The sequence below is a fragment of the Gymnoscopelus braueri genome (genome assembly GCF_963280865.1).
Source record: "Gymnoscopelus braueri genome assembly, chromosome: 12".
In the NCBI taxonomy this organism is placed as follows: Eukaryota; Metazoa; Chordata; class Actinopteri; order Myctophiformes; family Myctophidae; genus Gymnoscopelus; species Gymnoscopelus braueri.
Genome location: NC_137614.1, coordinates 16,916,035 through 16,937,731, shown reverse-complemented (window position 1 = coordinate 16,937,731; position 21,697 = coordinate 16,916,035). Strand labels below are relative to the sequence as shown.

The following is a 21,697-nucleotide window of genomic DNA, read 5'->3' as shown; positions in this document are numbered from 1 at the left end:
CCTCTATTCAAATGAGGGGAGCACAACATTAATAATAATATAAAAAAGGTTTGGGAAGGAAAATATATGTTCATTAAAATATTCTACACTTAATAATATTGTACTAAAGAATTTATTTCATGATTGTTATGCAAAATTTTAAAAAGTTATCTTTTAATATTTTATAAAATATGCAATTAATAGTGGAATGGTGTTTTGTCCAAATTAGTCTCTGTAATAGTTCATTAATTACTGTATTAAAATAAAAATAAAAAGCTTTATTTAAATGTGATCTTTGCAAAAATAAATTACTTATTCCAAAACTTGATATATTGCAAAATAAGTCTTCCATGTAACTCCAACATAACATGGATCCTCTCGGATTATGTCAAACCTATATTTTAATCTACACCCCCCCCCCCCCTCTCTCTCTCTTCTCTTTCTGTCTCTCTCTCTCTCTCTCTCTCTCTCTCTCTCTCTCTTCTTCCCTCCCAGTGATAAGGTATCAGTTTTCATTGTAATTTCAGGTGAAATGATAAACGACAGCCGTTACCAGGTGACAATGAATACTTTATAAGACAAACCCCTTATTTGCCTGGCAGTTTCTTCCGCAGTGGCATGCAAAGTGCTGCTGGACCTTTTGTACATAATGCCCATGTAAACAGCAAAAAACAAAGAAACGTCACCGATTATTTCTAATTCCCAGAGTAACTTTTTTCTTTTTTTTAATACAGAAGGTACAGGGCAAACATTTACGGCTTTAAAAAAAAGGGGAAATGAATAACTTTATGACTGTAAACCATAACGCTTTGACATGAGTCCAGGCTTCAGTTCCTGGCAGCAAAGTCCAACGTATGTGTATAAAACAGGTTTTGGTTGATTCCGAGATTATGATGACTCACCCTAGTTAATAATGAAAAATGCCACAGTCTCCTCCTACATAAGCGACATGAAGTTAAAACAGCCGTAAAAGGGTTTCCATCAAAAGGCTACACCCTTGAACTAACATTGTACAGTAAATACCACAAGAATATCTTGTTACACCAAGATAAAAATCCCAATACTTGCTGTTGTACACTAGAGAATTTGTCTACCAGACCCATTTTATGTTTACTGTATAAAGGTCTTGGTTCAAGTCTCTAGTCAAATGTCAGTCCCAAAAGGGCCTTAGTCTTAATCAATCGCATATTGTACTGTAAAGAAGATTACAATGAACAAATGTATTTGTTTGGTGGATTAGCGAGAGCTTGGCGAGGTTTGACGCCCATGTGGATCATTACCAAAACAAACTTTAGGCTAAACGCTCATCCCAGAGACTAAAGTGGCTGCACATGTTTGTGAGTCGCTATAATGCTGAGTGTCATGCATGAAAGACAATTATACATGTCAAGCCCATTTAATAAACACTATCAAGTACTGAATCATACCCTGTGTGCGGTGATTGGCACCTGCGAACAGCAAAATAAAATATCAGTTAAGCCGACTATTGTAAATATAAAGTCATGTAAGAAAAACAAACATTAACAATTTTAAATGGAGGTCAAATATTGACATTTCAAACAAATGAATGAGTTGGTGTTTAACATAGGAATTTGAAATTGAAATAAAAGTACAGTACTCCCAAAACTGTGATATTGGAGAAAGTTTGGCTTTGTGACTTGTAATTCTATTCACTTAAGAACGGCCACAGTTGGGAAGGAAGGGGTCCGCTGTGCGCCAGGGCGCTCTCGAGCTGCCATCTTCGGGGGCGAAACCATTACTTTTCAAAAAGAGCCATGGGGCCATTCGTTTGATGTGGTCGGTGAGTATTGTATGGTGCATGCTGGAGAATGTTGAGGGCAAGGTAGTGTGTGCGTATGAATGTGTGTGTGTATAAGTGTGCGTGTAACTGTGTGAGTGTGCATGCACAATCGTGCATGTGACATGGCGGGGGTACATCAGTCAAAGGGCCGCTAGGCCAGACGTTTGGCCACCCCTGACAGTGCACTCCAGGAGGGGCTGGTCTGGTGCAGGGCCCACTCCAGAGTCCTCCATTCCCCAGGACAAAAGCCAAGGCCCAGTTGAAAGATGTGAATTCAGTGGCTTTTGTGCCCAAAGCCCAGAGACATGCCGAGTGAGAAATCTGACCTTTGCCGAGAGCTAGATTGTGTTTTTGAACCCTCTTGCTGTCACTGGCAGTTCGGGGGCAAAAGAGTGAGTGAGCTAATGTGAGGAGAGGGGAGGGTGTGTGGGTTGGCGCAGAGCGGGGAAGGAGGGAATTGTACTAACTGGTGGAGTGTACATACAAGGGAAGTGTGTGTGTGTGTGTGTGTGTGTGTGTGTGTGTGTGTGTGTGTGTGTGTGTGTGTGTGTGTGTGTGTGTGTGTGTGTGTGTGTGTGTGTACGCGCGCGCGTGCGTGTTGGGGGGTTGTGGGAGTAGTAGAAAAGGAATGGATTAAGTTAAAGGGATATTTCCCTTTCAAACATGTTTGGGGTCATTTTAACGTCTACTATATTTGATATTCATTTTATAAGACACGCCCCATTCCTACACAAACCCATTGTAACTTCCAACTCCATTTTAACCATGATAGATTCATTGAAAACACCCGTCCTTCGTTCTGGTGACTGATATTGTCCTTGTAATACATCAGGCGGGGCGTATTTTTTCAATTACTTTTCTTTTTTTTTTTATATTCTTTTTTCCAAAAGAAATCTAAAAAATAAATGAGAAGGCCAATATCAGTCACCAGAACCAAGGACGGTTGTTTTCGATGAATCTAACATGGTTAAATGGAGTTTGAAGTTACAATGGGTTTGTTTAGGAAGGACGTCTGATAAAAAATAATATCAAATATCTAAATACTGAATCAAGCAACTTAAAAACTGTCTGGGGTGAAACACAAAAGCCAGAGTAGACATTAAAATGACGTTTGAAAGTGAAATATCCCTTTCACTTCTAACGTAACACATTTTAGGGTGATTGTGTTTTTCAGAAGACAACAATGTATGTTTTCTCTTTATATTGGCTGTCAAGTTTGTCCGAAATTTAACGTGTTAAAGCTCAGCTGTGCTGCAGGGACTTTAAAAGAGGAATTTCAGCTAGGGTTCACCTGTGTATTGCTCTGGGTTGTCTACAGTATGATGTAGCATATTATCCCTTCTCACCTCTGTTTATACAGCATTATATTAGGCTACATATTTATTTTCAAGCATGGAGAAGATGTTGGATATGAAATCTTACCTACAGATATGTACACCAAGAACAACACACCACCATTGTGATGATCATCACTGTCATTAACAAGGGCACTGCGATGATGCACACACATAACCTGTTACATTGTAGGGGAATAATCCCATTCAACCACTTTAGTCTTGTGGTCAAAAATGTTTAAGAATTTTCTAGCAATTTTTAAAAATGAGTGAGAAACCTGCTATTTTGGCTATTAATTACAATTTCTGCCACTGATAATGACATGGTCAAAATAGGGGCACCAGGTGAAACGGGTTAACGTGTATCAGGTAGTGTGTGTTTGTCAACACACTGTACTATGAAGTCTTTCTTTGTTCATGCTGTGTTTATGATGTTAGGTGAATTATGAGTAGCATGTTACTGGGCGGCAGTGGTGCTGAGAGGAGAGATTTTGTAGATAGTGTAAGCCTATGTTTTCGAGTCATACATTTTTCTTGACACTGCTTTCATCCCCCGGCCGTAATCATCATATCTCCCCCGTTGCTCTCCCGGATGCAGACATCCATAATGCAATCTTCCTAATTTTGATCCCTCGCAATCTGGTTTTTAAAAAGGGAGGGGGAAAAAGGGACATATTTCTGAAGGCCCGCTCCGTAATCATTTTAGACAGATAGCCTTTCCCATCGCAGATGAGCAAATATTTGTAAACCAGCTATCTAATGGAAAATTATAGTGAAATTAGAGTGAAATTCATGACAGAGAAATCCGATTATCCGTAATTCTATTATGCCATCTTAGCCCACACAGCATATTTTTGTAGAGTTTTTTCCATAAATACCTATGCCAGGGGTCCTGCTAATCAAATAAAATTGAAATTCATCTTCCCATTAAATTCAATTAGGTGCAATTTCTAAAGCCTAACAAAGATTTTAATTACTAAATTATAAAATTCTCCCTAGCCAAATTGGGGAGAGAAAGCGTGCATCGGCTGCATCCGAAAAACAAACCCATGAAAGGAAATTGTTGATCAAAAAAGATATCCAGGGGAAAATAACATTAGGGAGAAAGCACTGGGGGCCCTTATTCAGCGAGTCTGGGGTGGGGGAGTGACGTGTGCCAAACGCGAGGCTCCTGGGCCGGGGAGGAAATGAACTTAGCCGAGGTGCTCTCTGTCTCTAAATGTCTGCCCTCGGAGTTATTACGCCGTAATTGACTAATTGACACCTTAATTTCATTTATGGGGCTCCTGTGTTCATAAGGCAACCTCTGGGTGGGGCAGTGGTCTTTGAACGGAAGCGAGGAAGCCAATGTCCACTGTCCAGGAACAACAGGTAGAAAAGAAGGGGCCTCAGGCTCTTCAGTCCTCTCCTTGGCAGATGACGATTATGCATTTGATAATGAAATGGTCAGGGAGAACATACTGACTTAGCAGAGGCTTAAGGAGTGTGGCAGTCCTATGCTTAAACCCCTCTGATTCATGCTGATGGGTAATAGCCAGGCAGGTCCGTCCTCACAATCTGTCACAGGCTCTGTGGCTGACCTCCTTGAGGGTCAAGCAGTTTATTTTGAAAGGTAAAGCTCTTAGAAATGCATCATCTGAACTGAAAATGGCCACCTGACTGCTATATTTGCTGCACAACACCCGTTGGACAACTTGGTGTTCATGATAGAATAGACAAGCACTTACTACACAGTAACATACGCAGGGTTAACTTATCCATTTGTGACTCAAAGAGTGTACAAATATAAGGTCCCGTTACATTTGTACCGTACACTTTCAGAGTTAAATTAACAGTGTATAAGCTCTGGAGACACACCTGGGCCTCATTCCTCAATCAGCTAGGAGCCAGCATTAAAGCCTGGGAGATGCTCCTCTACAGCCTTTTTACCATTCGTCACCTTCATGTGCTGAACCCTTTTTGTTGCTAGCATTCATTCCTGTTTACTATACTGTGTCTGTAGGCTGTGTGCCAAATCTTCATGCTTAGTGCTTATGGTAACTTTAATACTTAGTTAATACTTACTGCCATTTATTTGATTCCCCATTTTGACCATGTTTATGTTTAGCTAGTGTAGACTGTCATTTTTGTTTTGGTTGGTGTAGTTTAGTTTGTTTCTTTTTCAGGTAGGGTGGAGTGTTTTGGCGTTGGCCACCCTGAAGCTTGATGCTTTCCCTAAACTGTTCATATTTAGCCACTGTAAATTTAAGTAGGATTCTAACAATAAATGCACACTTTTTTGGTTACTCTGGTGGTTTGTGATACTTTTAGATATGTTACTCCTTTCTAGCCTCTAGACTCCATATAAGGTTGTAACACGCTACATTGACAACAAAAATAGTATGGTGCACATCATCTGCAACGTGGGCCTTGAGACAGCTTGACTGCCACTACTCGAGGAGAGCTTACTACTAATGGGACAGCACTGGGGTCTCAGGTCAGACCCCAGGTCTATTTCCCAGCCACCCCCTGCTCCTTGCCAGTGGGCTGCTAAAACAACAGCTCAGCGCCCTGCGCAGACTACAAAGCACCGCCTGAATAGACACCTGCTGCTGTTATTCACTTTAGGCTCTTTAGCAGCCCTCGCTGTCTGTTTAAAGGGCACAGAGAGGCAGGGAGAACCTCCACACTGAATTGGGCAATGATAAATTATATAAGTATGATATGTTATTGTTCTGGGGCAGACATCTTGTTGTGGGAAGGTAACAGGGCGGGGTTTGTATGTGTGTGAGTGTGTGTGTGTGTCTGTGTGTGTGTTTGGGGGGGGGGGGGGGGTGGAGGCAGTGGTGGTGGTGGAGTCTCTTTGTGGAGAGGTCTGTCTACTACGTAATACAGTCAGCCTAATACTTCAAGTGGCTGGGTAAATAGGACCAAACTGAAACTTTAATCTGCTTTTTCCATACTCAAGCTGGCTGGGTATTAAGGATAATCTTTTTTGTGTGTCATATGGTGGGAGATATAGATGGAGCTAATTTTTTTTAGAGACAAATCTGATATTTGTCAACTGGTTGAAAAAAACCTGGGGATTTTCTCCTAATCCTCCCTCGGATGTGAAGGCGCGTTAACAGCAAAATGCAGATGGTGTTCTGTGCATGGAGAGTGCCCAGTACAGAGCGCAGTGCATACGGAAAGGCCTCACTAGGACTCAGCACAACCTGCAGATAGCTACCCTCCCCTACCCCGCACACATGCAATTAACAAGCCATTTGCACACAAACTTTTAAAAACACACATCTTTGTTGCTTCTCTTTACTTTTTGTTTCCCTCACCGATGCAACATCCTTCGTTCTGGGCTCCCTCATCAAATATTCAGTTGCAACTCAATTACAATAAGGAAGAGAAAAACAAATTATAAATAAAATGGAGGCATAAATCTTTCAGGATCCTAATTCTAACTTTCCCTTCGAGTGTTTCTGTGTTTATTTTGTCACATTAAGCAGTTTTGCTTTCCGTTCCCACTGCTGGGCGTGGTTCATTTTAGACTGGTAGCGGAGGCCTTTCTTCTCCGGCTCTCTTGTTTTGGAACACTCAGACTTTTGTGGTGTCAGTTCTTTTTATGCACAATTATCACTTGTGTAACTTCTGGTTTGCTTTTTATGAGAGATGGAACAACAAAACTTATCTGATGTCTTTTTTCATTTTCATTTTTCTTTGTCCCAGAGGGATTGGGGGGCGAGGCCGCACTTTGTCCTATGAAGATGATCTAAAAGAACTTAAACTATGACCCATTTCCACAAAGCGAAGCGTCTTATCCAGTATTCAGGCAGATATCTCCACTCGTCTTTTTAGCACCATATTGCAAGATGGCAGAGCAGTTTGGATGCATTCCTAAACTGCTTTGTGGCTCTCCACTACATTTGACATTCTATTGATAGTTATTCCATTGCTTTCCCAGACATCAGTTCATGCACCACGTTGTAGCTTACATATTCAGCCCTGTGTCCTCGCCCCACAACGCATCAACAAGAAAACACATGCCCGAGAAGAACATGCATGACTGACGTATGTCTATTTAATATCTTTTAAAATCATTATTTTGTTAAGTGTGTGTGCATGCGTGCACTTCTAAACCAAAGGAATATGTGGCTGGTACGGCCAACATGGGACAGATGAGATGAATGTCAAGATTTATATGGAGAAGCAGCTTAGTCCACTCAAGACAGAAGATACTGCAGGTGGAGAGAGACCACTTTGCAACGTGCGGTTTCACATGCATTAAGGTCTGGGCTTGCTGTTGAACCTACAATGACACCACCACACCACCACACCGGACACAGATTGAATTCAATTGCTTCCAGAAATGGTCTGATAACATATCATGTTGTCTAGTCTCGCAATAATCGTGTCACGTTGGCTAGAAGTAGTTATTACTATCCATGATATATATGTATGTATATCATGTAACAACTTTTTAAAGAAATGTACATGGCATCAAAGCAGAGCCAATTTTTTTAGTTAAATATAATGCCTCTTGTTTTTCCCCTCATGTGGTCTAGGCCTAGGGCCACTCCAATAGTGGACCCCTCACAGTGACAGGAGACCCCAAAATAGAGTACTTAGTTAAGTTAGATTTAACGACAGGACACACATGTCAGTCCCCTTTACAATACCAGGACAGAAGCGCATGAGGGAGTTCAGTCCTGAAGCTGCCCTGTGTCTTACTCTTCCAACGCATCTTGAATTAAGCATCAGTGGCAGCGAGAATGAGCCACAAATGGAAATGCAACAGGCAAAGAAGATCTATTAGTTTGCATCTGTGATTGTTTTTCACAAGACAGAGAGCTGACTGCTATCGATTAGGTCTTCCAAGGAAAAAAATAAAGTTGACATTATAGGCACAATGAAATTCAGCATTTTTTTTTTAACCTTCAGCAATGCTTGTCATTCGCCTGTGAAATAAATAAATAATCTCCACCAGGAGGAATGGGGGGGGGGGGGGGGGGAGAAAAACGCTAAAGCTCTTTTGGTGTAATTGGCTGAATAGCAAGGGCAGCAGAAAATTTACAGGCAGACAACAGTGTGAAGGGGACTCGGTCACAGTGCAAAACGAAGCCCTCAGCACCAGCAAGGGAGCAAGTGAGCCAGTGAGCAGCAGAGCAGGCAAGCATCTAGGCGCCCGTCTGGTCCAGCTTAACTACCATGAACCACTGCCACTCTCTCACTTGCTGTGGTGGTAAAGCTTCAGATCAGGCTCCATTTCTGGTTAAAGTTAACCACATGGACATTAGCGTCCCTATTCTGGGCATGGCATAATAGGTGGACACTTGGAGAAAATAGCACATCTACAAGCCCCACTATGTGTCGCAATGCAACGTGGTGTGAGCTTATAGATCTGCACTTGTAGCAATTTGCCATACAGTGAAGTACATAAGGTTTAAATGGTTAAGTAAGTAACAAGAGACAGCAAGCAGAAGACCGTGACAAGGGAAGAGAACCACCCCCCTTCCCCACCAAAGTCACAGTGGTGGCACTCTGTTAAATCCAATCAAACTGAGCAGAGAGAGAGAGAGAGAGAGAGAGAGAGAGAGAGAGAGAGAGAGAGAGAGAGAGAGAGAGAGAGAGAGAGAGAGAGAGAGAGAGAGAGAGAGAGAGAGAGAGAGAGGGAGAGAGACTGATTCAGGTAGAGAGAGGGAGGGAGGTAAGATATCCTCTTTAGTACTGTGTGTGTCCACCAGCATTGATGCAATAACACCTCATTCAGTGTTTAGCCCGTCTCAAAGGACAGGCAGGGATAACACTTAAAACCCTGTGGCTTTATCTCCTGCAGATTTTCCATAAAATGCCGAGCCAGGGAGCCAGGGCCATGTGACTACCATGTAGGTCAGGGCAGATGGGGGGTAGAGAGCCAGGGAGGTGGAGAGAGAGAGAGAGGGGGGGGGGGGGTTTGTTGGGTAGGGGAGGGGGTTCTATGGAACTGTTGAAAATAGCAAGCGGTAACCAGATTAGATCAATAAGGGCTGCTTTCAGATCTGCTGTTCAGAAAATGTATGGTATAAAAGGCAGAGAGGAAAGCAGCGAAACATGAAGATGAAAGGAAAAGACAGATTTATCCATTATGTCTAATCTGGGTAAAAGTGATAAGGCAACATGCAGACATGAACATTTCTAGCCAAGCCTAATTTACAATGTGCTATATTTACTAAATATGCACAAAACCAAAGCTTGACAGAGATTGCACAAACTGCACTATCCAGGCATTCTTCAACCACTCGTATCGTGTTTATTGTCACTTAATCTTTGAGGAGGAGAGTTGCGAGAGAAGTGCAACTTAGTGAGCACATTTATGCGACAGCTGGCTAGGTCAGCCGGTGCCAAGAAACGGGACACCCCAAGTGTCAGTTGCGTAAATAAATGTCAAAAATCCCAGCTCCAGGCTCTCCCTATGCAAAATCTATGGATGAAACTGAAAGCCTCCCTGAGATATCTTTACCATCACATCTGAAGTGGCTGCATGCCCTCTGGAACTCCCTAGTACAGGAGCAGCGCTCTGTTTGAAAGCACAGTCAAACAGATGTATGTATGCCTATCCACCACAATTATCATGATAATAAATTAGATATTAAAGAATTCTCTCTGATCCTTCATGGTTAGATTTGTCATGTGGACCATGTGTATGCATGCACACAGTAAAATCCTCAGTGTTGATTTAACTCTGAGAGTGTACAAATGTAACCAACTGGACCTGTGAGTCTACCTCTAAAACATATGTTGCAGGGCACCAACAAAACAGCCCGTTCAACGTGTGATACGCACAGACTGTATGTCGACACATGCATGTGTGGTAGCCATCACATAGGACAAAAAACCCCTCTTATGGATGAATTCTGCTTGTCACCTTGACCGTAGAAGAACAAGTCATCAAATACATTGTCCATCTACTATACTATAGTAACTATAGTAAGCCTCAAGATTGGCCTCAAGTTTGCATGAAAGCAGGCCAGTGAAACGAATGGGAAATATTGGTTGATGTTCATCCATGGCATTTCTCGAATGCAGCGATTATGTCAATATTCTGCAACTCAATGGGACCATATAATTGAGCTGAGGCCCTTTATTTTCCATATGCTGAGGGCATGCAAGTTCCCAGTGGAATACCAGTGACGCTTGACGGAATACAAAAAATGGACAGGATTAGGCTTTGCGATGTTGACTGACCTTGACCTATTTTTTGACCCACATTTCTAGTCAATCACAGGACACCACTGATCAATAAAACTCAGGTGAATGTGCCAAATAGCAGACCTAACTGGTGGCTGTGCCCCTTTTTAAATCCCACATTTTTTCATTAGCCCAGAGTACTACTGGACATGATATCTGTGAATAACCTGGCTGCTGTCAAACCAAAAGGCGATGTCTCTCTGTAAAACTAATATTGATCAAAACTAGCATCTGTCCATGCATAAGAGTCTGTTTCAATTGATTTTTCCTCTTTGAGCTGAAAAACATAATGGAGCTGATATGAATTACCGGGTGTTTTGCTTCAATTCATCAAAGCAACCCAGACAATACTTTGCTGTTGCTATGGAAACCTGATAACAGTTTTTGACTGTTGCTCAACAATCAATTACTTCAATGCCCTTATGCTAGTGTTTACAGAGAAACACAAACAAGATGCTTAAAATAAACCACAGCCCGGTGGCTTAGACTGGTATGGCAACATATGTACAATTGTACATAGAGCGCTAAAAGAAGGTTTAGAAAATAAACCTCATGTATAAGAACATACTTTAGAACACTGTATAACTGAAGTGATTGGTAAAACGTGAATCCCTTTCTTCACCTGAATAAGCTGGCTATGATATATTACTATCTAAAAGCAGTATTTCTTTCTCTGGACAATTGATGTTGAAAATACTATACTACTAAACAACTTTGGTGGCATTTCGTGATAGCATTTATTCAGCAGCGATATAAATCATTGAGCAGCATAGAACTTGCTGTCCCCTTCGGTCGCTCGAAACTCTCCCAGTTGTCACATTATATGCGAAGATTTGCAGTCTCTAATACCCAAGGTCAAGGTTGATCAGTGTTATTTCTGAGGCACCTGCTTTAAAGCCATAGACATTAAGCCTTTATCAGACAGTTATGTGTATCTCAGTGGTCTTATTCTTGAAACATAATTACTTTATAAACTACCTGTTGTGCTTTTTATCTGGATGTTTAAATAAAAACACCTGTAGCCAAGGAGTAAACTCAGTATACTATGTACAGGTAGCCTTGTAAGGGCTTATAAGGCTTTTATTAGTGATAGAACTTTGGTATAAAGTGGCATAAAATAATAGGTTGGCAATGCCTGTTTCAAGTAATTTGACCTACTACCAATGTACAGTGTGTTGTTTTCTATCTGGGCCTGAGAGACAGGTAAACAACAGCACCCCCTACCACCACCCTAAAAAAAACTAGAGAAAAGGGGATTAAATGACGTGCCACAGTAAATAAGCGGTTAATCTTGCCTGTCAAGCCTAACCCTTCAATTTAAAAACTACCTGTTGTTAAGAGAAAACCATTCTTAAAGCAATATTTCCTATTGTTGCAACATAGCCAGTGCACTCGTCTGGATATGCCCCGGGGAACAATGAACTTGTTCAACTTCACAACATGTAAAGTAAGTTCTTAAAAATGCTATGGCACACAATGGTAAGTACATTCAAGTATATTTGAAGCAAGTGTGATAAACTGCAGAAGTATTTATTAAACATACATAATTAAACATTTAGCATGATTAGAAATAGCCTCACTTTTAGATCTGTTTCTATGCCCACTTCATGTCATACAGTATACTGTCTACCGTATGTGTCATAATGAAAGCATTTTCAAGATACCTTGTTTTCCTAGCACTCTTTCTTAGACTACAAACTGGAAATACTGGAAATCAATCTCTAGATTAGCTGACTTTGTGATGCATGTGTGTTAATGGACATGAAAATACATTCTTTCAAATGGGGAGATTCTGACCAAAGTTTTGTGAAACTTGTCCATCGCCCACCGGACACGTTTTCAATTAAAAGTAATTTTCAGTTAACACTTCACACATCTGAAGAGGTGATAATGTTTCAATAGGGCACGCCATGCAGTAAATAATTACTTTAATTGGCTAATGATGACAGGGTATTCATCCATTATACTGTAGGCGACATTTGTTTTATTTATTTCAAAACAAATGTTGCCATCAGTAAGCTTTTCCTCTTCGATTGACTACAGTCCAGTAGCTGACCAGGTGCTAGCTATAGATAATCCATGCTAAAAACATTATCTAAAATATTATTTTTGGAAAATACCATATAAAGAAAATTGTGCAATCGTGATGATAAGGTCGGTCATTGCATGATAGGCTTGTTCAGGTAATCATTTTCATCAGATAAGAGGATTATCAAGACTCTCACACATGGGTAAGCTAACCATTTACAAAGACAGTGCATACGCAGATGTTTAAAAGAAAGAAAGAAATAACACTGGAGACATTGTCAAAGTTTCTCAAAGCTCACTGGTCTTAGCCCCATCCACAGCCCTTGGACAGAAAATAATATGATGCTCCATCTTTCAAAGATGTACTTTTCCTAAAGCATTGTTGATTGCCCTGTGTCCATTACTTGGAAGGATTATGATAATATTCCACATTGTGCTCGGCGTGATGCACAGGAAATTCAATACTCAAAAGGTTAATGCAATCAATTAGGATGACAAAGGAGAAAAGTAAAACCCTCCTGCTCGCGGAAAAAAGAGACAGGGAGAAAAGGTATTGAAAGCTTGAATGGATCCACCGAGAGAAAAGAGGCACTCGAAATGGGAGAAAAATGGCATTTATTCAACGTGTATCGTTCAAAGCCAACTGAGTGCCCTGCACGCGCACGCACGCGCACACACACACACACACACACACACACACACACACACGTACTGTATGAACACTGAAAGCAAAAAATAGCTCTTAAATGGTGAATTGCATCATTCAGCACTCAACCGATTGTAATTGAACAATACAGGGGCAATATTTTTGTTTGAAGGTAATCAGATACCGTGGCCCAGGGAAAAAAAAGTGCCCGATGCTGGAGGCCTGAACGTCGATTCATAACGCTGATGATGTTCTATGGACTTTCCCCTCGTTCTGAGTCAAGTTTTGTCTCAGCACTTCATTCTCCATGTGCATTGTTGCACGGTCTGAATATTAACAACACTACAATTGTGCACGGATGTGATGTCTTTTGTTATTTAGATAGATGTTACAATGCTATACGACACAAAGGAGTCTCATCATTGCAGATAAATGGATGAACTTGCATGGCGGTATTGAGCTCTACAACCATTGTAATAATCCATATTACCTTTTCAGACCAGGGCGCAGTCTGTCAAAATGGTGATGTATTAATCACATTTCAGCAATCCTCCATGGCTAATGATAATGTTATGAGAGTCTGGGTGGCAATATTTCGCTAATGTCTGCAACGCCTATTTTCTGGCAGATAAGTTGTGCAAGGAGAAAAGACTAAAACCTTGTAATCCACTTAGGTAAGGCAGTGGACTTACCTACTTCCACAAACACACAACTTATGCCTCATAAGTCTAGTACACCTTTGTGTGCTCAATCACGGCCAGGAAACCGACGGTGAATCTATCTTCCTCTCTTTGTTTGTACCAAATCAAAAGAATGTTCCACATTTCTAACCATTGCACAAGTCAGAGGATTCCTCACAGGCCCCGACAGCACCAGCACTCCAAAATCTGTCCTTAAGTCTCATTCACACCTACTGGAGCAAAATTACCTCAAAATACCCCACCACAGTATGGTCTCCACCCTAATGTAATTTCCACTTTTAATAGATCTGTTGCAACTACGGTATTTAACATTTTGATGAAACGCTGGGTGAAAAGTCTACATGGAAAAAATGTTGCAAAGACGTGATTAGACATTAAAATGTAGTTTCTCCTCCATGTACACATTATACACCGTTAATGTTTTCACATAAAAAGTTGGGACAAATAAAAGCAAAAGGAAAAAGCCAGGGATCTATGTTTTGACCATAAGAATTAAAAAAAAATCACAACTGCTGTAATTTGACCTACATCACATTTTTCTGTTTGGGCATTTTTTGGGGGGGCCGGCGGCCACGTCACAGAGACAATGGGCCAAAATGGGCTTTGAAGTCGGCCCTGAATGAAAGCCTAGGGGCTGACACATGAAATGCCCTCACAGCTGGGCTGCCCCCAGTCAAAAGAAAAACAAATACTTTGAATGAGAGGGGGACACGCCGCTCCTGTCTGAGCTTCCTTAAGGACCCCAAGCCGCCGCGGGGAGGTGGGCTTTCACGATGTGCCCGTAATGATGGATGGATTCGGAGGAAAGTCTATTCACATGGAGATGTTACATCATAAATATTTACACAGGGCTGCCGTTTCCATGTAGCCTTTTGCTTGTTTTGACACACTGGAAAAAAAAATGTAAAGGCCAAAAAAATGTAAGCGGGAGAAAAGCAGGGGAAAATGAGGAGGCGCCTGCCCCTTTTATGTTCTGCTCTGCTATGTTGAGTGATAGTGTGATACTCAAATGAGTTCTCTCTCTTAGCCAGACAAATTAACTTTCCTGCAGCACAACTGTGTTTTTTTATTTACATTAATTTGTGTGAACTTAGGTTTATTATAGAATCATTACTGCAATATACAATGACCCTCAGAAACAACCAGCAGGAACGTTAAATTGTGTCTGGGGGTTTCTCAGGGCCACTGGCTTGATCGTGCATTTCTGCAATCAACTCGTACACGTTGCTGGATATTACATTTTAAATGAGAGAGAGCTACAACTAAGATAGAAGCTCAAAAGAGCCCTGTGACCACACAACACAAAGCAGAGCCTCTTCAAAGCTTCACTTAACAATCATATCCCAACCATGTAAAAGCATCATCTTTCACCAAGAGCCAAAGACAAGTGAAAAGAGAGACAGCCGTTCAGTTGTTGGTAAGCAGCCCTACAAATTTCTCCTCAGTGAGCACAATTAAAAGCCTAGACGTCCCTGAGGAAGTCCCCGGAACCAATGAAAACAAATTTGGCAGTTTAATTTTCTTCCCACTGTCTAAAAGAGACAGGGACTCCAGTCTGGGCGTGTTCACTTGGACGTGGGAGGAGTTGGGGGGGTGACTGCAGGCTGGGCCCCATTTTAACACCGGTTGGACTCTATGCTCAGTTGAATTGAAATATGTCAAATCCCAATTAAAATAACTATACTCCATGCTATCCGCGTTGAGGCAAGGGGAGAGTGGAGAGTTAGACAAGGTTGCGTAATCTTGCTATAGTTGGCTCAAAATTTGCTTGGCTCCACCGTACCTGCTAAAGCATTGTAATGGTGTGTGTGTGTGTGTGTGTGTGTGTGTGTGTGTGTGTGTGTGTGTGTGTGTGTGTGTGTGTGTGTGTGTGTGTGTGTGTGTGTGTGTGTGTGTGTGCAGTATACAAACACGTGCACGCACGCATCCGAACTGGGCTTGCAGTGAGCAGCAGTAATGACTCAAGAAGCTACTGTATATGAGGCTGCTATGAACCACTATGTAGCTCTCATTCACATGTGTAGTAATGCAGGTATGGGATCTTTCCTTGAATCTATATGTTATACATGCTATCATTAGTGTTGTGAGGAGGTAAATAATTAGAGACATAGTTAGGGCTCTGATTGATGTGTGTGTGCAAGGAGTGTGTTGTCTTTCTGGTGAGTGTGCAAGTGACACCGCCAGAAACAAAGAAGAGTGTGATGTGCCCTCTCCCTTCACCCGCTCCACGACACAGACACAAACACACACACATTGCCCCCCCCCCACCACCAGCACCACCACAAAACCCCACTCCAGTGATAGCGAGGGTCTCTCTACTTTGACATGAGACAGCCCACGGTGTCACTTCTGAATGTACAGATCCCTCTTGACTGGGAAGCCAGGGGCAGGGGCTGCTGTATGCATCCTTATGACAGACTCCCACGTCAGCATTGTGCTGCTACCAGCTAACATCATTAGCACAGAAGGTTTCATCTCAGAGAGAGAGAAAAAAACAACAACCCAGTTTCTTCAAGTCACAAGTCATTAGCATCCTCTCCAGTGTCAAATTCAACAGAGACAGATTTGTTATTATTATTTATTTTTTATCAGCTACAAAAAAAGATTGTATACTCTTGTTAATTTGGTGCATGTCAACTGTACTTAGATTTCTATGTTTAATATCTGTGCAAGTAATAAATGCTGGATAGTGGAGAATTTTCTTTTTATTATTTTGTCAAGATGACTATGGGGCCCTACATTCAGTTTAACATTGCCATGACAACCTCCAGACATAAAGCAGGCATAATAATGCTTGCAGTTGTAATTAACATGACACAGTGTTGCCAATATAACTACAACATGGCAATATGTAATTGCTACGTGCATGAAAAACTATAGTGCTTTTGGCTAAAATATATTGACTTATCAATGCCAGCATACAGCTTATGTATAAGATGGTAATTAAACCCATTATTTTCAAGCCAGCTAATTTGTTATTTGAAGTCCAAAGCACCGGTCAACAGCAGTTCAAATCAGGACATGTATTAATATAATTCCAGTTGTTATAAGTTACAGTTTATGGACCAACAAAACTTGTTTCCAGTCGGTGCAACTCCACAGGATTGCATTTTAAACTGTGTAGGAGTTTAAAATGCAAAAGGGGAGGGAGGGAGGGGGGTAGAGAGAGAGAGAGAGAGAGAGAGAGAGAGAGAGAGAGAGAGAGAGAGAGAGAGAGAGAGAGAGAGGCCCTCTGTGGAAAACAGATACGTCAGTGTGTCTGTACAGTGTACGACATCGCTGTGAGTTAATCAGTTGGAAAATAAAACGGTGGGATTCTAATAAGTCATTTGTCAATTTTTACAACCCCCAGACACATTGATCCATGGGGATTAATGAAGATGCCTGATATTGTTGTAGATATGAACAGGGGAGACAGTGGGGACAGTAATCAGTCATGTTTGGAGATTTGTCCTACCTTGTTTTCTCTTCTTGCTAGCATCAGAGTCCCTCCATGCAGGTGCTTCACTTCATCTGGAGAGAGGGAACCAAAAAAGAAACATTGAAACCTCAGGAACTGTTCCTCTAGTGGCTAGGCTTGTGCCAGATCAATAATTTTATATCGCTAGACCTGCCCGTTGGGCACCGGCCAACTCGGGATGGATGCAAGTCGGAAACGAAACAAGTTGGGAATGCAATCAGGTTAGACAACACGCTCCATATTTGGGTGGTGCTGCATTGGGAACTCCTTATATGGTTATGGCTGAGTCATAGTGACATGAGCGTGATGACGTAGTCTGCTGGCTCGCCGGCCGGTCCTCCCATTAGCCAATTTTAATATAAAAGGATGTAGTTCTGTGCTACATACTCCATGAACTCCATAAATGGGGATTTGCGATATTATCGCTATTTTCGGGATATCCGCTGATCCAACCGACTTCTCACTTGGCGCATCACTCCCTCGGGTCCTCTGCAATACACACGCCAACTTTCAGTCGGGCGGTTCTTGATACGCTGGTGACTCACTCACTCACTCACAGAGATTTCGTGAATTATAGACAGATGACGTAATCCCGGCAGGAGATATACTATATCTATATATATATATATATATATATATATATATATATACTGTGTATACCGTATATATACACACACACACACACACACACACACACACTTTTGTTCACTACCTGCTTCTCTAATGTAAAAAAGTGCGGTGTTGGGGGAAATGGGTGGGGGTTGGAGTGAAGGATTGTGGGGGCGCAGGGAGGGGCTGGAGGGGAGGGGAGCACCAGTTGGCGAAGCCCCCTCTCTCATTCAAGCATGGGGAGCAGGTGTGGCGTGCAGTTAACCACTTTTGTGAATATTTCAGCACAGCTTGCCAATGATAATTTACTTAGAATCGGTAATCCTAAAATCAGATTGTGGTGGTGGTGGGTGGGGGGAGGGGGGTTTATTGGCAGATTTGACCTTGAGAGTTTCAGTTAGCTGACGCTGACTCGTCGCATTCTCTCAGACTGTAAAATGAAGCTGCCTTCAACACCTCCATGGTATTAATGATATGATGCACGTGTGAAATAGTTTTTGCCGACACTGTTGGCACAAAGAATACAGTATAGATAAAGGGGTCAAAGTCTCTAGAAGGGGAGAGAACCTAGCAGAGTTTGCTTTATATATTTGACTAATTTGACTAATTTGACAGTATGTGTGCAATATGGCTTGCAAAATAAAGCTGTTATAACAAGTTTAGTTACACAACACATATAACATTACTTTAACATAAATATATAAAAAAGTGTGTCTTTTATATTTCATTCATATACAGCACTCAGCACCTCTGAACTATCAAGGTAAAACTTTTGCAGAACAGTCACTTCAAATCCACCCAGAAAGTTTCCTAACCTTGAAAGCCCAAGCATCCACCGAAAAAGTAATAATAATTCTAACCTGATCTTCCTACTTATTTTATATCTCCCCTCAGCAACCTAACTTCTTCTTGGCAACAGTGCAGTTATTAATTCATGAGGCACTAATTAGTTCTTTGTTTAATTTTGTGTTAAACAGACTGACCGGAATGATAACGACTCGCGCTGTAGCGCTTCGGTCCCATGCCGCTCCTGTTTGCTACAACAAGGGAGCATCGTGCGACTAGCATGATGAACCCAATTCCCTTCTAAGTTGCACTTCATTAAGTCAAAATGTGACAAGGAGCTTAGAGGAAGAACTGGCAGATCAGATCATACATAACAATGCAGGCCCAGTAAGTTTGGCGGAGGGGGTGTCTGAGGTGGTGCTGGTGCAGGAGGGGAGTGGATTCCAGCATGCATGTTGATAATTTTCTATTTTTAACCCTTGGGGGCCGTCTTTCATTTTCCTTTAATTGTTTTTGTTCAGAGCTGCAGTGTCCTCTTTTTAAATTGCAGCTCCTATCAACTCCCCTGATCAACCCCCCTGTGCAACATTGCAGGCAGACAAGTAAACAACAGGGTTGCCCTTTTCCATGATGTATCACGGCCAGTATGTCTCTGTAAATGGGTGACGCCTTGCTGCAGCACATAATGTGTATAGGGCTATTATTTGTATTTGAAAAGGATAGTTTGCGTGACATGTCAAGCGGAGCAGTCATGAATAAAATGAACTTGAAACATAACGTTTTTTGGCTGCAAAAGTTGAGAAACCTGCAGAGCAACACAAAAGGCAAGGTGCAAAAGCTCATCCTTGATGAAGGAATGCATCAAGGTGGTTCCATTGGCCCATATTTTGCGTGCCATCTCAAAATGATGGCACGCACTTTTCAAGTGAGTTCCCTCTTGAAAAGTAATGATCTGCCTATCTATATAAAGAACTTTTTGTTGTAGTTTCTGAATGTTTTCTTTGTTAGGAAGACTTAGATTTAACTGGAAAAATTTAAAAAAGTTATGTGCATCCACTCATATCTACTATAAAGAAGATGAATAAAATGTGTTCTTTATGTCATAAAAAGTCCTGAATGTAAAAAGTGCTGCTGTACCCAACAGGTAGAGGCCACAATAAATTGCACCAATCAGAGACTTGGTAATTGCAGCAGCTATCTTAAAAAATGGTGAAAAAGATCTTTGCCGCAAATCATGAGCTGTCAACCTCAACTAAGATGTTGAACCTTTCCAAGAATCTCCACACTGGCTTAAGATTATGATAAAATCAAAAAGCAGACAAGTAATTACACTGCATAATAGGCAAGATTGGCATTTTCAAAATCATTTTCATGCGGATGAAAATGACATTGCACAGACTATTCTGTATTCACTGGTGCAGATAAATAAACAAGGCATGGAGAAAGGCGGGGGGGGGGGCATACAGAACGCACAGTACAATGGCAAGCAGGTCAGTAATTAGAAACTCTGTTTGCACAGTAATAATTTTAATATATTCATCAGGAAACAGAGCATGCCTGGCATGATAAAATCCCATCAAGGAACATATCCCGACTGCCTTAACCTTTTAAACAGACAGAACGGCTCATTGCCGAAAAACCGCAAAGAAAATTTAATAAATAGAAAAATATAACACATGCAGCTATTCCCTTCCTTTTTATCTAAAATAATGATCAACATGAAACGTTGCCATTACAACTTGAGGAAGATGTATAATCCTTCCATTACGTTTAAGCCATTTAAGCCAGAAGGGAGCATATTGATCAATATGTGCAGCTAAAACCTTTGTTTATTTTCTTTAAATGTGAACAGGCTCAAATCTTTCAGTGCCAAAATGGATTCCGCTTTGATTGCGTGAGTTTAAAGTGCAATAAATGTGCATAACCTTGTTTGTTATTGAAGGTGGCGGTGATGCTATGGAAATTATTGCAAATTGCTTAAAGGAGTCCTGACACGCAAAAACCTTGACCTCATGAAGCCATTTCACAAAGACAGAAGAATGCATAATTGTGCGAGGAATTCGAGGCGGAGCAAAAAGGTAATCACCATCAACAACAACATTTTTGCTATGAGATTACTTGGAACAAAAATAGCTCAAAACCATTCATGTGCGAAATACACTGGTGCCTGCATAGCCACAGTGTGCGTCATTGTTAATGGGATGAACACATCTAATGTAAAGACTAAGGCCCATACAACTTCTTTCAAACTTAAAGTCAGTGAACAAGTCAAGCTGATATATCGCACCTTAATGTGTGCCAAAGCGGTTTTCAAATGTACAAATTTAAAATAACAGGAACACACAAATAGGCACTCCATTGAGCAGAACGGTTAAAAATAATAGCCCTCTACGCTGCAGTGATTGCCCATGTATTGTCTAAGTTTCCTGGTTCCATTTCCCACACATAAGCCTCGAAACCTACAAGTTTACATGACCCCAATCCAAACACAAACAACCTCTAATTACATGAAGTGGAAGCCATACTACCAGAATAAACTTCTCAGAGAGCAGGATCCCTTCTGGCTTCCCTCTGCCCCATGCGTTTTCAATCTGAATGACTTTTTTTGAATGCATGTGCAACCACTGAGACCTTGAACATTTACTTAATGACAAAACTCATGCATATTTGACAGCACCTCGTAGGCCCCTCTTTTGTGCCGGCAGTCCTGCCTCCTATTCTTTCTCGCCCCCAGGAGAGGACAGAGTTGGGGCTCAAGGGCAGCTACCTCCACAGTCCCGCTGTCCGCTCTTTGCCTAATTTTTGTTGTCCAGCCCTTTGAAACCTCAGCCTCACGCAGGACCTAAGAATGGTGAGCCATGTGCAACAAGTGCCGGTGCCATGGAAACCCCCGTTTTCCCCCCAAAATATTCCTTTTTATCCCTTTTGAAGACCTGTCACCGGGCAAAAGCAGGCATCACACGACCCCCGGGCCTAGCCGTGACAAAGCCTATTTTCTGCCTGCTCCTTGATTGATTAAAAAAGACTTTTTAGCAAAACCATGTTAAAGGACAAAAAAAGTGACAAGCAGAAGAAAGGGCCCCGGGGGGATCGGCCAATCAGGCGGTTTCCCCAGCAATATTGCCACGGGAAAGAGAACAATATAATAATCGCAAC

The 21,697-nt window shown here is 41.6% G+C and overlaps 1 protein-coding gene across 1 annotated transcript in view; it reads right to left on the bottom strand.

Moving 5' to 3' along the window:
* Positions 1-21,697, bottom strand: part of casz1 (castor zinc finger 1) — a 205,264-nt gene that overhangs the window by 88,670 nt on the left and 94,897 nt on the right. Inside the window, exon 4 of the mRNA XM_080445076.1 lies at positions 17,144-17,199. The gene's annotated coding sequence lies outside the window, so the exon portion shown is untranslated. The remainder of the gene's footprint in view (positions 1-17,143; positions 17,200-21,697) is intronic.